At 33.5% G+C, this 13773-nt stretch overlaps 1 protein-coding gene across 12 annotated transcripts in view; it reads left to right on the top strand.

The window, feature by feature from the left end:
* Positions 1–13773, top strand: part of gcgra (glucagon receptor a) — a 167845-nt gene that overhangs the window by 52935 nt on the left and 101137 nt on the right. For 2 of the 12 annotated variants that reach the window (XM_073944995.1, XM_068218119.2), the window contains exon 2: positions 11513–11653. The exons of the other annotated variants lie outside the window; for them this stretch is intronic. The gene's annotated coding sequence lies outside the window, so the exon portion shown is untranslated. The remainder of the gene's footprint in view (positions 1–11512; positions 11654–13773) is intronic. 12 annotated transcript variants of the gene reach the window in all.

Raw genomic sequence — 13773 nt, 5'->3', positions numbered from 1 at the left:
AAAAACACCTTAATTTCTGTTGGATCTCAATGAGAATTGTATGGACGTCAAATCAGTCAGTAATAAGTGTGTGTCTGCTGTTGTTTGTGGAGTTGTTTAATGATCCTCTGCTGAGACTGAAGCTGTTTTATTTTTTTTGATTTCATTTAATGTTGTAACTCAAGTCACTGTTTGTATTTCTTGTTTATTTTCTTCAGTAATTGTAATTATTAACAGCAGGTGTTCATCAGTGTCTGAATTCACTCATTAGTGTTCATTAAAACTGTCAGGTGAACTATATTAGTTAACTAGTGTATGAAATAGTGAACAAGGACACAAAGCGTGATTTCAAACACAGACTTCAAAACATCGAATCTGAACTCTGTTAGCTCAGTTTTCTGCAGTTGGTTACTTTCTCGAAAACAAAAATGATACCCAGAAAGCACTGTTTTTAACAGAATATTACTGTTTTAGTGAAAAAACATTATTTTGCCGTAGAATCTGACCGTTTTTTAACAGCAATTTTTTACAGTGTACCAAACGTTTATTTGTTCTGTAGCTCTTCAGCAGCAGCTGCCTCTTGTCCAGTTGGCTGCTAACAGAGAAGAGATTGGCCCTGTAAAGTTACCAAGCACCAGTCATGAGCCCAACACACTAGAATGGGCAGGTAGGATAGTCATTGTGTAAATATAAGACATTGAAAACGTAATATTAATGAATACACCGGCTTAATGAAAAATGCCCTGAGACAATAAATGAAACAGATGAAGCCATTAAAAAAAAGTAATACTGTGGTTAAAAGAGTCTTGCAGATAACAGTGCAATACTTGTTTTATTTTTTATTTGTGTTTAAGGACTGGCTGTCTATAAAGAATTTTGAACAGAGTATATATATTCAGATATTGAAGGAAAGGACATTGTGATGTTTTAAAGAATAGTATTGGAGAGTTACCCTTTGATGTTCTCATATTTATGAAAAACATTTAAAGTTCTAAAGCAGCTGTTTCCTTGAAAACGACGTGATAGTGTCATTACAAAATTTAATACATTTGATTTTAATCTTTTTATTTATTCATATAGCTCAATATATTTTTTTTTTATTTGATATTTTTTTATTTTACATTTTGGATATTTATGAGCACAAACTCTTACATAAAATGGATATTTAATACTTATTATTTTAATAACTTAAGTACTGCTTAAGCTGCTTTAACTTAATCTACATTGTAAAAAGTACTATAACACAACTTGACTTGACTTAAAGGGATAGTTGACCCAAAAATGTAAACTTACTATTTACTTATCCTCAAGTGGTTTCAAACCTTTATGAGTTTCGTTAATTTGTTGATCAAAAAAAGATGAAATGTTGATGACAACTGAAAATCTTTAACTGTTGACATCCATAGTCCATAGACACAGTCCATCAAAAACGAATTTTTGGGTTTAAAATTTGTTTGTCTGTGAAAATCTAATAGACGTCTAAGTATAGGCCAAAACTAGACTAACAAACAAAAAAAAAAGACATGAATGACTGTAAAGTCTGTTTAATCTGTCTATTTGACAACTAGTCTAGTTTTGGGCTATTCTTAGATGTATTTTAGGTTTTCACTGACAGCCCAAGTTTAGCCTTGTTTTAGCCAAGCTGTCTATGTTTAGATTTCTATTAGACATCTATTAAACACAAAATTGTTTTCTGGGTATCTTCTTTTGTGTTCAACAGTATAAAAAAATTCAAAAAGGTTTGAAACAAGGGAGAGTAAATGATGACAGAATTTTAATTTTTTTTAAATCATTAGTCTTTATTAGTTTGTAATGAAAATTAATAATAAAATACTTTCTTTGGGGTTTAATATTTTTCAAACAAATGATGCTTTTCCAGGGAAATCTAAAAGATGTTTCTAAATGCAAATCTAATATTTATGTTCCAGAGAGCCCCTCTTCCTTTCTACCTTTCTCTAAACAAATGCTTTTAAAGTTGAAAGACCTAATTTGTATTTTCATATAAATAACTCATGTAAAGATAAAGGATTCAAACTGAAATAAAAAAATAAAATGGAAGTGCATTTAAATAATGAATCAAAATTTCCATTATAAAGAGTATCTCAAGGAAAATCTTATCTTTAACCTCTTAATTTTTGCACTGTTCACCTGACGGTCAGTCAGAATGATTTATTTTGAGGTCCTTATACCTTCTGTCAACTTGATTTATTTTATCCTTGATGTTAGTCTCACTTCAATCTATAAATAATGTGTGTCAGTGGAGTCATCGTAAAAGCTATTTCGTGCTCGGTATATAGCATACTATAAATATAAAAGACTGCGATCATTTCCAATCCTTTATGAACTGTGTTTTATTTTTTATTGATGTTGTATTAAAAATACACCTAAGAGTGAATCTCACAAACAATTAAAAACTCATGTGCTTTTACAGAACTAATATTTTGCATAATTGTATTGTTTTATGGCCTATTTTAATACATATTAGACAATCCCAACTCTTATTATCACTTAGTGATATGAGCTGCACATTGATGGATTTGCTCTTCAGTGTTTGGACTCAGCAGTGAAATTTAAACCACAGACTGAACTGAACTAAACTGAACAACTCTAAAAACTGAATTGACACAGTTTTAATTTACTAGAACTTCTATGATAAGCTTCTTTGACACAATCTACATTGTAAAAATGCTATACAAATAAACAAAAATTAAATTGTGTTCATCTATGTTTGGCTTATTTAGATAGATTTGGAGATTCTGAGAAATCCATGTTTAGTTGTCTTATAGGAAACTAGTAATAATTGTTTCTTACTTATTAAATAGTCTCAGGGGCAAGTGATTTTCCTTAACGGGACTTTCATACTCAACGCAGTCACAATCTGGGCAAGTCGCTGGGAGTTTGATGAAGACCAGCATCATCAGACTCTGGAACATGGGATTACTATGGTATTTTGTTTAAAACAAGAGCTGTTGAAAAAAATGATGTGTCATGAGACACAAACACAGGCTGCTGGCAGCTCAGGAGCTTTGCTGTTCAGTAACAGTGAGATTGCACGCATTGTGAAGTGATATTTTACATATACAGAGAGCAGAAAAACACAAGAGCACCATCAACGCTAAGAGCGTATTTCCTAGGTTTAAATGCACATACTGGTTAAAGGCCAAGACATTTGAACACAAATACGATCACCACTCATTTCCATTTGAAACAGCTGGCCGAAATCAACTTTCAACTTTCAGGGCTCTGTTCTTCATATATTGATTATTCAGCAAGCCAGTTTCTTTCTTCAAAACTCATCCAGGAATCCAGGATTTTATTTTTTAAAAACTGTTATGTAATCTACGCTTTAGTTTATAAATTTGAATTTTTCTAGTATTACTAAAGTATTTTCTTAAGTATTACTACTTAAGGACTACATACAAATTGCAAAAATGCAAACACTTCTCTTATTTCAAAATGTTTTTTTTTGTTTTTTTTTTAAGTTTTTGTAAACTTCACGTTTACATTACTGTCACTATAAAAAAGGAAAGCTGACAACAAAGTTGAGGATCCACACACAGTTTAATAAACAGATTAGTCAGACAGGCAATGGTCAAAATGGGCAAACAGAAGCATACATGTTACCCAAAATAAGTAGTCAAATGCAGGCAATTGGTCAGGACAGACGACGAAAACAATGCAAAAATTGTCAAACACACGGATAGACAAGGAAACGCTTCGTAAAATTACAGACTAACAAGACTCAGCACTGTGTGTGTGAATGTGAGGTGCATTTTTGATTACAATCAGTCTAAAGCCGTGGTGACTGAGTTGCAAAGTTTAAGCTTGGTGAACTTTGACCTGTGAAATCACATCACGTGACTGTGTGAAACCAATCGAGGATCTAAACATAAAACAGAAATTGAAAATATGGACCATTCGCTTGCTTTTATATGTCTAATCTTCTTAAACTAGTGTGACTTAGAGTATTAGATGAGCTTCAGCTCTTTGTGTGTGTGTGGGTCTGTTTTTTCTGAAATATTGTCAGTGTAGCAGGGGTTGATTGGCACAAAGCATCCTCAAAGTTGTATTTCATGCGATGGCAGATGTGTAGTTTTCCATGCTTTCCATGCATTCCATGCTTGAATAATAATCATATGATGTTATTACACTGCTATCTTTCTTCCAGCTAATCGGTACATTGATGATCATTTTGAGGATTGATAGACAGTTACTAGCACATGCAACAAAACAAAAAGATCAGCTCATTGTAATCTTTTCACTTACTTGTTTGAAGAATCTAATTGGCCAGAGATCAATTATTGTGATTTTAAAAAATCTAGGATCTGCCAAATCATCTTACCGTACATTGTGTGAGGTGCAAAGAAACTGACCCAGCATTTGCGAGTAAAAGCATAAACGCTTGATACTTTCTTGTTTGACACTGCAAAACTTTTTGTTTTAAAGTAATACATTATATGAAGTAATATATAAATGTAGATGTGACTTGACTTAAGCTTCTGCAGCACAGTTTTGTCCACATTACAAAGATATGTTACCTTCTTATCCTTTTTTATTCATTTGTTTACTTTTTTGATATTGAGAAGAAAGAGTATGGATTTTAGGCAGGAGGACATGCCTTCAAATATATTTACTTTTTTAACCTCTGAGTGAGAAAGGAAAAATAATGTTGTGCATGAGTACACCAGAGCTTTAAATGTGTACTTTAAATACACTGTGACTGCATAAAAGCCTCTGGCAAATAAAGGGACGCTGCAGGTTTAGATCCCAAAGGGAACATAACATTTTTTTTTTAAACAATGCAGGGAAAAACTGCATCTAAGTGACAGCCTAAGTAACCCAAGAGGCATCAACCTGCATTACTTCTAACTTCCTTTTCAGTGATGTTGGCTGAATGGTGTTGAAGGCTCTGGTGAAATCAGAGAACATTATTCTCTGCCAAGGACTGCCATCCTTGACTAGGTGCGAACTGACCCTCTCCAGCATGTAAATGATCATATTATCAACTTTTCAAAAACTTGTAATTGAGTTTGAATATTGTAGCTTAGTTTATATAGTTTAAAGTTGGCCCCAGAATGAGCTTGTTTTATGTTTTTGCATGCGATTTCATTTTGGAGTCTGGTTGCATGAAACACTGTTCAATTCAAATTCCAGGAGGTGAAACTCTGTACCCTGCATTTTAATCTCTTGTCCTGATAGTCTATCCGGTAAATGCTAAAAAGCATGCGCACACATTCTTTTGTGTGTTTTCTTTTTTTTTATTGTGCATTTGGTGTCCTTAACTCCACTTGTCTTGGCACATTCCTGCTGTGATTATGATGATTTGATAGTACTTCTGTACTGTGATACTCTTACCACAATATGTTTTACAGAAGGAAACCATGAGGACTATTAAATCTCTCTGAAAAGGCAAAATTATTGTACTAGTAGACACTCTCTGAAATAGTTACAAAAGCCACGTCACTGGAAGATTATTTTCAAAATGTACACATTTGTACCTAAAGGGTCTGTATGGGAACATATTTTGATGGTCTGTTTGTTGAGTTTAAGTTACATTGCATCTACATGCCAACTAATTCTTATTAGATTATAGGTAGACTGTTACTAATACTCAAATGGACCATCAAAATAAAGTGTTAAATTATGTATAAGTACCTAAAAAATTACAAAAGTAATTTTTTTAGGTACTACAATGTACTTTAGGAGTACAAATACTTAGGGCCCTATCATTTATTTAAAAAAATAAAAATACACCCGTCGCAATGTGGTGCAAGGCGCGGCGCAATACTCTACTGCTATACTTTTAGCTCGGCGCAAGGATCATTTTGAGGTGTTGCACCACGATGTTTAAATAGCATTGCATTTGCGCTCAAATGTGCGCCTATAGGCGTTCTGGTCTAAAAAAGCAGGCGTGTTTTGGCGCGTTGCTATTTTGAGAAACTGTAAATAGTCTGTTCTTTAGACCAGAACAAAGTCAGTCTATTGTCTGGTGCAAAGTGCACCTGGCTTACACACTACACACAAGATGCAGAGCAATACGCAAATATCTTTACATATGAAAAAGATATAATATCTTATATATATTGACGTAAAGAAAGTTTACTTTTGCTTTTGCTCTCGTGGATAGGGAAACCTTACCGCACAGACATCAGTTAGCCTATAAATAATTAATTTTGTTTGTTAAGCGCAAAGATTTATTTCAAAACTATTTCTAAATTCAGTTCTAATTTCCAGCAAACGAATAAATGAACAATAAAAACAAAGTGTGGTACTGACTTAATACTGACTTATTTCCAAATACACCTGCCATATAGTCTAAAATTTGACAGGTGGACAAATCTAAGCTTGTTTTTAATAAAAACAAATATAAATATGGATATAATAAATAATACTGCTAATAATAATAACATTATACAAAAGCAAATTGAATGAACTGAAAAAGCCTCTCGTCATGAAGAAAGTAAGGCAGTGGTTTTTAAATCTTCATGTAGGCTAGAACAGTGGTTCCCAACCTGGGGTCCGCGCCCCCCTAAGGGGGGCGCCAGAGTTCACAGGGGGGGCGCGGGAGAGGATAAGTATTGAGGTAGAAAAAGGCATAAAAATGGTCCACTATTATAAAGGGCTTTGCAATTAATCGAAAATCCGATTTAGATTTCGGTTTCAAACGATTATAAAAAGCATTAATCGAGATAAATGATTATTGCATCATATTTCGCCACAGTTGTACACGTGTTGCTCTTAAAAGCGCGAAAGAGCTTATGTGTGTGTGTGCAGCACGATCACGCAGTCAGAAGCATATGCGGCCGGTCAGCATTCACACACTGAGACGAGCAGAGGAGCGCAGACATCTAAAGTCATCTTAACGTGAACGCTTTAATGGTCAAATAGGTGTCAAAACGCGGTGTTTACTGATTATTTACATTAACCCTCATTTGTGTAATAAACAAACGAGTTGAGGATCAAAAGACGTGAAAGAGAAACCATTAAAGATACAGCGCGCTATAATCCTTCTGCCGCCTGTTTTTATTATTATTAAACAAACATAACGAGAAAACCTTTGCTGCTCTTGACTGAAGGAATGCTGTAGCTAAAGGGTTTTTCTTACAGTGAAGATGCTTAAAGCACAGTTTGTTTCATATTTTTATTCTATTGTATTTATTTCTCTTTCCATTGCAGGGTGGAAAATAACTGTATGTATACAGTTGAAGTCAGAATTATTAGCCCTCTTGAAAATTAGCAAACCTTTTCCTGCCCAATTTCTGTTTCATGGAAATAATATTTTATTAACTTATTTCTGAACATAATAGTTTTGATATCTCATTTCTAATTACTGATTTCTTTTTGTCTTTGCTATGATGACAGTACATAATATTTTACTAGATATTTTTCAAAATACAAGCATTCAGATTAAAGTGCAGTTCAAAGGCTTAATTAGAGTAATAAGGCAAGTCATTATAACGGTAGTTTATTCTGCAGACAATCAGAATATATATTTGCTAAGGGGGCTAATAATATTGACCTTAAATTGGTTTCAAAATATTTAAACCTGTCTTTATTCTAGCTAAAATAAAACAAATAGAAGAAAAAATATTATAGGAAATACTGTTAAAATTCCTTGCTCTGTTAAACATAATTTGGGAAATATTTATAAAAAAAAAATCTCAGGAGCGCTAATAATTTTGACTTTAACTGGCAATGGTTTTGAATAATCGTGATTACAATTATGACCAAAATAATCGTGATTATGATTTTTCCCAAAATCGAGCAGCCCAAAAAATAAAAAATAATCTAAACACATGCTTAAAATTCCAACATAATAGTGAAAATAATTAAAATAAATAACTTTAAATAATTATTTAAATTTTGCTCACTCGGGCAATCTGCTTGTCAACGTGTCATAAAGGCAAAATCAAAACAAAAATGGCAGACAAACGTAAATGCTGTGATTCTTCAGAGGCGAAGATTAGACAGTATGACAAAGCCTACCTAAATTTTGGTTTTATTGAAGGCCAAGACAAGTTAAAACTGATTAATTAATATTTTCTATACATATTACTATATATTAATATTACACAAACACACACACACACACACACACACACACACACACACATATATATATATATATATATATATATATATATACACACACAGTACATATGTGTGTGCGTGCGTGCGTGTGTATTTATATGGTGGGGGGGCTCCAATGTTTGTATATGTTTATGGGGGGGGCCCCAAAGAAAAAGGTTGGGAACCACTGGGCTAGAAAATAGTATGTTTTGTAATATTGTAATCATTTATATTTATATATATATGCTCGGCTTGAATTGCGGTAGATCATCTTGACCATGTCTACATGTCTAATTGAGTTTAGCATTGAGTTGCTGCCATGTGATTGGCTGATTAGAAATTTGTCTTAATGAGCAGTTGGAAAGGTGTACCTAATAAAGTGGTCGGTGAGTGTAAGTATATTTTTGTGTTTATTTCTGAGAGTAAAAAAATCAAAATAAAAGTAATTTAAATTTTACATTTTTTAAGTTTTCCACTTTAAAGTTTGCCATTTAAAACATTAAATAATATTAATAAAAAGAAAAAATATATATTTTTAAATAGCTCTAGCATATTACTTGTTTTTGTGTGCATTTAAAGTCAATGTGTTGTTTTTAATACAGAAATTCTGTAGTTAAAGAGTAAAATCAGTAATACATTGAGAGACTGATTCTCTGAAAAACATATCAAAAGAAGCAAACACTTGGGTGTCTTTGGTTAAAGTAATTTGTTCGGCCTGATTGAAAGTAGCAATTTTCAGTGTTTTAGATTTTATTTTAGCAAAACGCCAGCAGCTCTGCTCTTATGATTAATATAACATATAGATTAAAAGCAAATTGTTTTATAGGTTGAAACACAAAAAAGCAGTGGTTTCAGCCATTATTATTTTGCTCAGAAACTGTGACTGTGTTTGTCATTTAATTACAACTGACCTCTGGAAAAAGTTTACCACATATATCCTGGTATATTTAATCATATACATTATTAAAACTGGTAAACAGCTTATCTCAAACAATGAGCTTCATAATATTACCTCCAATAACCTAAAATGATATTATTTAAAATAAATTAAAAAATGATAAAATGTATTTACAACTACAATTGCAAACTAACATAACTGTGTTTGGTGTTATTACATTTAGTTTTTAAGAAGGTATGCTCACAGATTTAGATCAACTGGCAACTTTTAACAGATATTCTTTGCAGTCTGAGCAGAAAATTTACATTCAAGCATTTAAGTCAAAGTCAAATGTCAATTCAACCACATGTACATACAGAGAATCAAAATTGCATATATATATATATATATATATATATATATATATATATATATATATATATATATATATATATATATATATATAAATTTGTAAACAATACATTTACACTTAAGGGTGAAATATTTTTCCATATATTGTTTAACAGCTAAATTATTCATTCAATCAAATTGACTTACTCCTTGCTTGAGCAGAGGCAATTTTGTCAAAGAGCCTGGTCAAACTATTGTCAATTCCAGATTCTCTTGGTTAGAGAAAAAAAGAAACGTAGACAAAAAAAGAATCTGTTAAAGATTGCAAAACCTCTCACTAAGAAATTTTAAGCTCCTAAAATATGTTTTCACAATAAATAACAAGTTGATTATTTTTAATAGCACTATTATCCTTAATCATTCTAAAGCAGAAATGATCATGATTAAAAACTGATTAATCATGCTGAGTAAATGAGAAAGACACAATCACTGCATCCTATTTCTTTACTGCAGTACATCTGCAGCATTGTGTTAATATTCTTTGAACAGCCAGGTTCGAATTTATCTAAACAGCTCAATAATAAATTTAGCAATTAGTTGAACACATTTTTTGTGCTACAGGCAAGAAAATGCACTTCAAAAGAGACAAGAAACTTCTGAGACTGAAGAAAAAAAAATCCCTAACAAAATAACTCTGATACTAAAGATACAGCAGCTGTTTTTTCTAGCTGTGAGTCACAGGCAGCAGCGGGTAACATGGAGAGTTTGCTTTTCTCCTTCCCTAATTTTCCCTTAAAGTCTTTTCTTCTTAGCAAACAATAGCAATTCTGGAAACTTGGAATTGAGCAAAACAAACTGTTTACTAAAGTTTGCACAACTCTGGTACACACACCGAATGGTTATTATGGTTAACGACGCTCTCTTAGTACTTTAGCACTAAACATTATAGGAATCTTGTTCTTAAAGCTGAACATTTAAATGTCAAAGTTTTTTTTTTTACTGTATGTCTATTAAAACTATTAAAGAAGTTTTTGAATAAATAAAACATTACCTAAACATAAATGATCACAATTCAACAATGCTAAATACAGGTGCTGATTACAGTGGTAAAGTAAAGTAAAGTAAAGTAAAGTAAAGTAAAGTAAGAGGTTAGGTAATGAAAAAGTAATATTTATTCATAAAGCACTTTCTTGATAATACAAAGCACTTAAAAGGGGATCAAAGCAGTTATGATGAAAACATGATATAAATTACAAAGACTTCAAAAAATAATTACAACAAATTAACAGTTAAAGGCTTTTTTAAAGGCAAGTTTGTCCCGTGGAAGCTTATTCCAGAGTTGATGACTAGTGACCATAAATAAAACTTCCACTTCAGTCGAAGAAGAATCTAAAAATAGCAAGTTAGAAGACCGGAGAGTACTGGAAAGGGGAACAGACAATGCGCAAATAAGTATAATTCTTGAGATTATGGCTTAATTTTGATGAGTAACGAAAGAACAAAAAAGGCAGAGAATGGAACCCTGTGGGGCTGTGGCTGAGGAAGCCCAAATGGACCACAATTAAAAAAAAACACTTGATACAGTATAGAAAAGTACTAACAAACTGAGAGAACATTTTTATCCATTTGACAACACATGCGCACAGAAATTCTCACTACACATGCAAATACTGAAACATGTTACAAATAACGTAGACCACAATGGATATTGTGTTGGTAGACTTGGCAATGTTGTTGGAAATCTGAGAGGTGAGTTTGTTCATTTTATTGTCATAGGATACCTTTTATTGTTACAAATATGTTTTAACCTTAATAATTTGACGAAATGCGCAAGTAAGGATAAATGACTCTATGCTGGAAGTAGTCCTATTAACATCATTTTTATAAAAGTTAACAATAAATGATTTTCACTTTCATTTTTGGTTGAACTACCCTTGTAAGACAAAGACTTGTTGCCACTTACTGGGGGTGTAGGTGTTATTTGTTTATCTATGACAGGCCTAAATCATTTAAAATGTCAGCACAAAAACACACTCAACAAAATATTTCTTAGTTAACATCAGCAATGTTTTAAAATTGACACTGAGTAAGATTTCAAACACATCTAAAAGTAGTGTCCTTACAAGCCCCAGACCTTTAAAATACAGACAGTATTATAGTGGCCCCGTGATTCACCTTTAGCACTGGAGCGCATCTGTTCTTTTTAAGACCATAAGCTTGTCCAATATGTTTTAGGAACATTTCCTGTTGGAAACCCCTGAGTGCATCTGAGTTCACCGATGTAATCCACAGCCTCGCAGAGTTCTCTGCTGGATACAGAAAAACCTAAAACCTCATGCTGTGCTTGATAATCTGTTATTTTGGCCTCCATGCCAGGTCAGTGGAAGAAAACACATCGTTGTCTCTTAGTGTATTTCACTTTGGCCCAAACCCATGTTTACCCCTTAGCACTTCTACTTCCTCCTACCCCTCCATTTCACACATTTACTGAAGGGTTAGGGGGGTCTTGATTCTCTTTTGGCTGGAGCCGTAGGGGAAGTTTCAATTAGCACTTTAGATTTTTTGGGGACCATACTGCAAATTAAGATGTTTGAGAAATTTCCCTGAGCAGAACAGCAGAAAAACGGCTGCCAAAGGAAGCAAGGAGACCAACAAATATTTTACAAACTTTTATTATATCCAAATAAGGATTGGTCTTTAGCTGATTGATCTGAGGATCCTCAGTTAGCTCTGTTGTTTGTTTATGTTCATAAATATATATATTAGATGTCGCCTGGCCTATTGTTGTCTTTTGGACGGAATGCGTCAATAGCGCCGCCATTTTGGTACAGGGTAGTGCTCCTTTGAAATGAATGTGGGACCAAGGTACAGTGGAGGACTGTGGCCATCCAAAGCCAGAGATATGCACATATACACATATATCTATGATCGGGAGTTTTTCTGGATGTTAGTATGTATTTTTTTTTTCTAATTACGAAAATTATAATTTCACATATTTTTTCTAAATTGATGGATCAGTGACCGCACGGGCATTCCTGACAAAAAGCTTGTGTTTGTGTGTACAGAAATGTACTATTAACCCTCCCTGTTAAATTTGATCTAATCATGTCCTGAAACACAGCTCCTCTCCTGCTTTCACTTCTCATACTGATGGAGGGAGCGATTTGTTTGTGAATGAATCCTCCGAACGAGCTCTTTCACTAGCCGACAATAATAGAAGTTTTTGGCAGCGCAGCATCTCGTTGTCATATTTCTTTTGCATTGTTTGCTGATTTTATTCAACAAAACTAGCATAAGCCGAGTGTTTAGTGCGAGTTGGAGCTACTTTGCCTTATGGTGAATGCAGTAAGTGACTGTTATCATCAATAACGTTACCTGATTAGCACAAAAGTTCAGAACATACAAAAACAGAAAAAAAAACTTAATATTACCTATGAAATGTTCTGCCTTTGTGCTTTGTTTTCTTTGTTTGCTCGTTACTACACCCATAGACAGCGCTAAAGTCCATCATCTTTACGTAATAACACTGTCTTGACTAGTGCAGTTGAATGACATTTGTTCTGGGAGCACTGTACCAATGTGGCGGCGCTATTGACGCATGGTCAGGGCCCCTTTGCGATATCTAGTGTATATATCTATGGTTTATGTTTATGTTCATTTATATAGCACTAACATAGATTCGTTAGCACTGTTGTATCCCCACAAGAACATCATTCGAGTCATTTCAGGGCCAGTCGATGTTTCTGTGCGCAATTTGCATGTTTTTCTTGTGCTTGCGTGGGTTTCTCCTGATTTCCTTCCACAGTATAAAGACATGGAATATAAGTGAATTGATTAACCAAAGCGGCACTGTAGATGAGCTCTCAGCCAGGCTCTTGCCTATGCCTTAGTCAGCAGTTTATCTTTCTATAGCAATTCCTAAATTCTATCTTAGAACCTAACTAAACCAGGGTAGTTCTCAAGACCTACCTGAGCTTAAAATCCCCTCTGCTCTTCAAACAAGATGTAGCCCTGGGCTTGAGGATCTTGTGATCTCAGAGCTCTCTCCCAGAACATGCCAAACATGCTTTATCATCAATCATTAGCTTAGTGTGAACTCTTGAAATATTTACACAGCAGTTTTATCCTTATTGCAACATGATCCACCAGTTGTATGTTTTGTATGAAACAGGGATGGTTAAGGAAATCCAAAGGAAAACATGTTTTCTTGTTGCTAAGAGATTATACCTTCTATAAAGACTACTGAAAATGACATCTCGTATGATGTTGATGCTAGCAAAGGAATATGATGATATGTGGGCACGTAGTAGTGGTGTCTCATTTCTTAATGGAATACTTTCATCTGTACCTCTTCACACTCTGTTTTAAAGGGGAAGGTGTGGTGTAAGGCAAGGCAAGTTTATTTATATAGCATATTTCATACACAGAGGCAATTCAAAGTGCTTTACATAAACAAGAATAAAAGAAACAAGTAAAAAAATAAAAACAATAACACT

Source organism: Danio rerio, chromosome 3, assembly GCF_049306965.1.
Source record: "Danio rerio strain Tuebingen ecotype United States chromosome 3, GRCz12tu, whole genome shotgun sequence".
In the NCBI taxonomy this organism is placed as follows: Eukaryota; Metazoa; Chordata; class Actinopteri; order Cypriniformes; family Danionidae; genus Danio; species Danio rerio.
The sequence above is the reverse complement of the archived record's forward strand: the minus strand, read 5'-3'. Positions and strand labels throughout refer to the sequence as shown.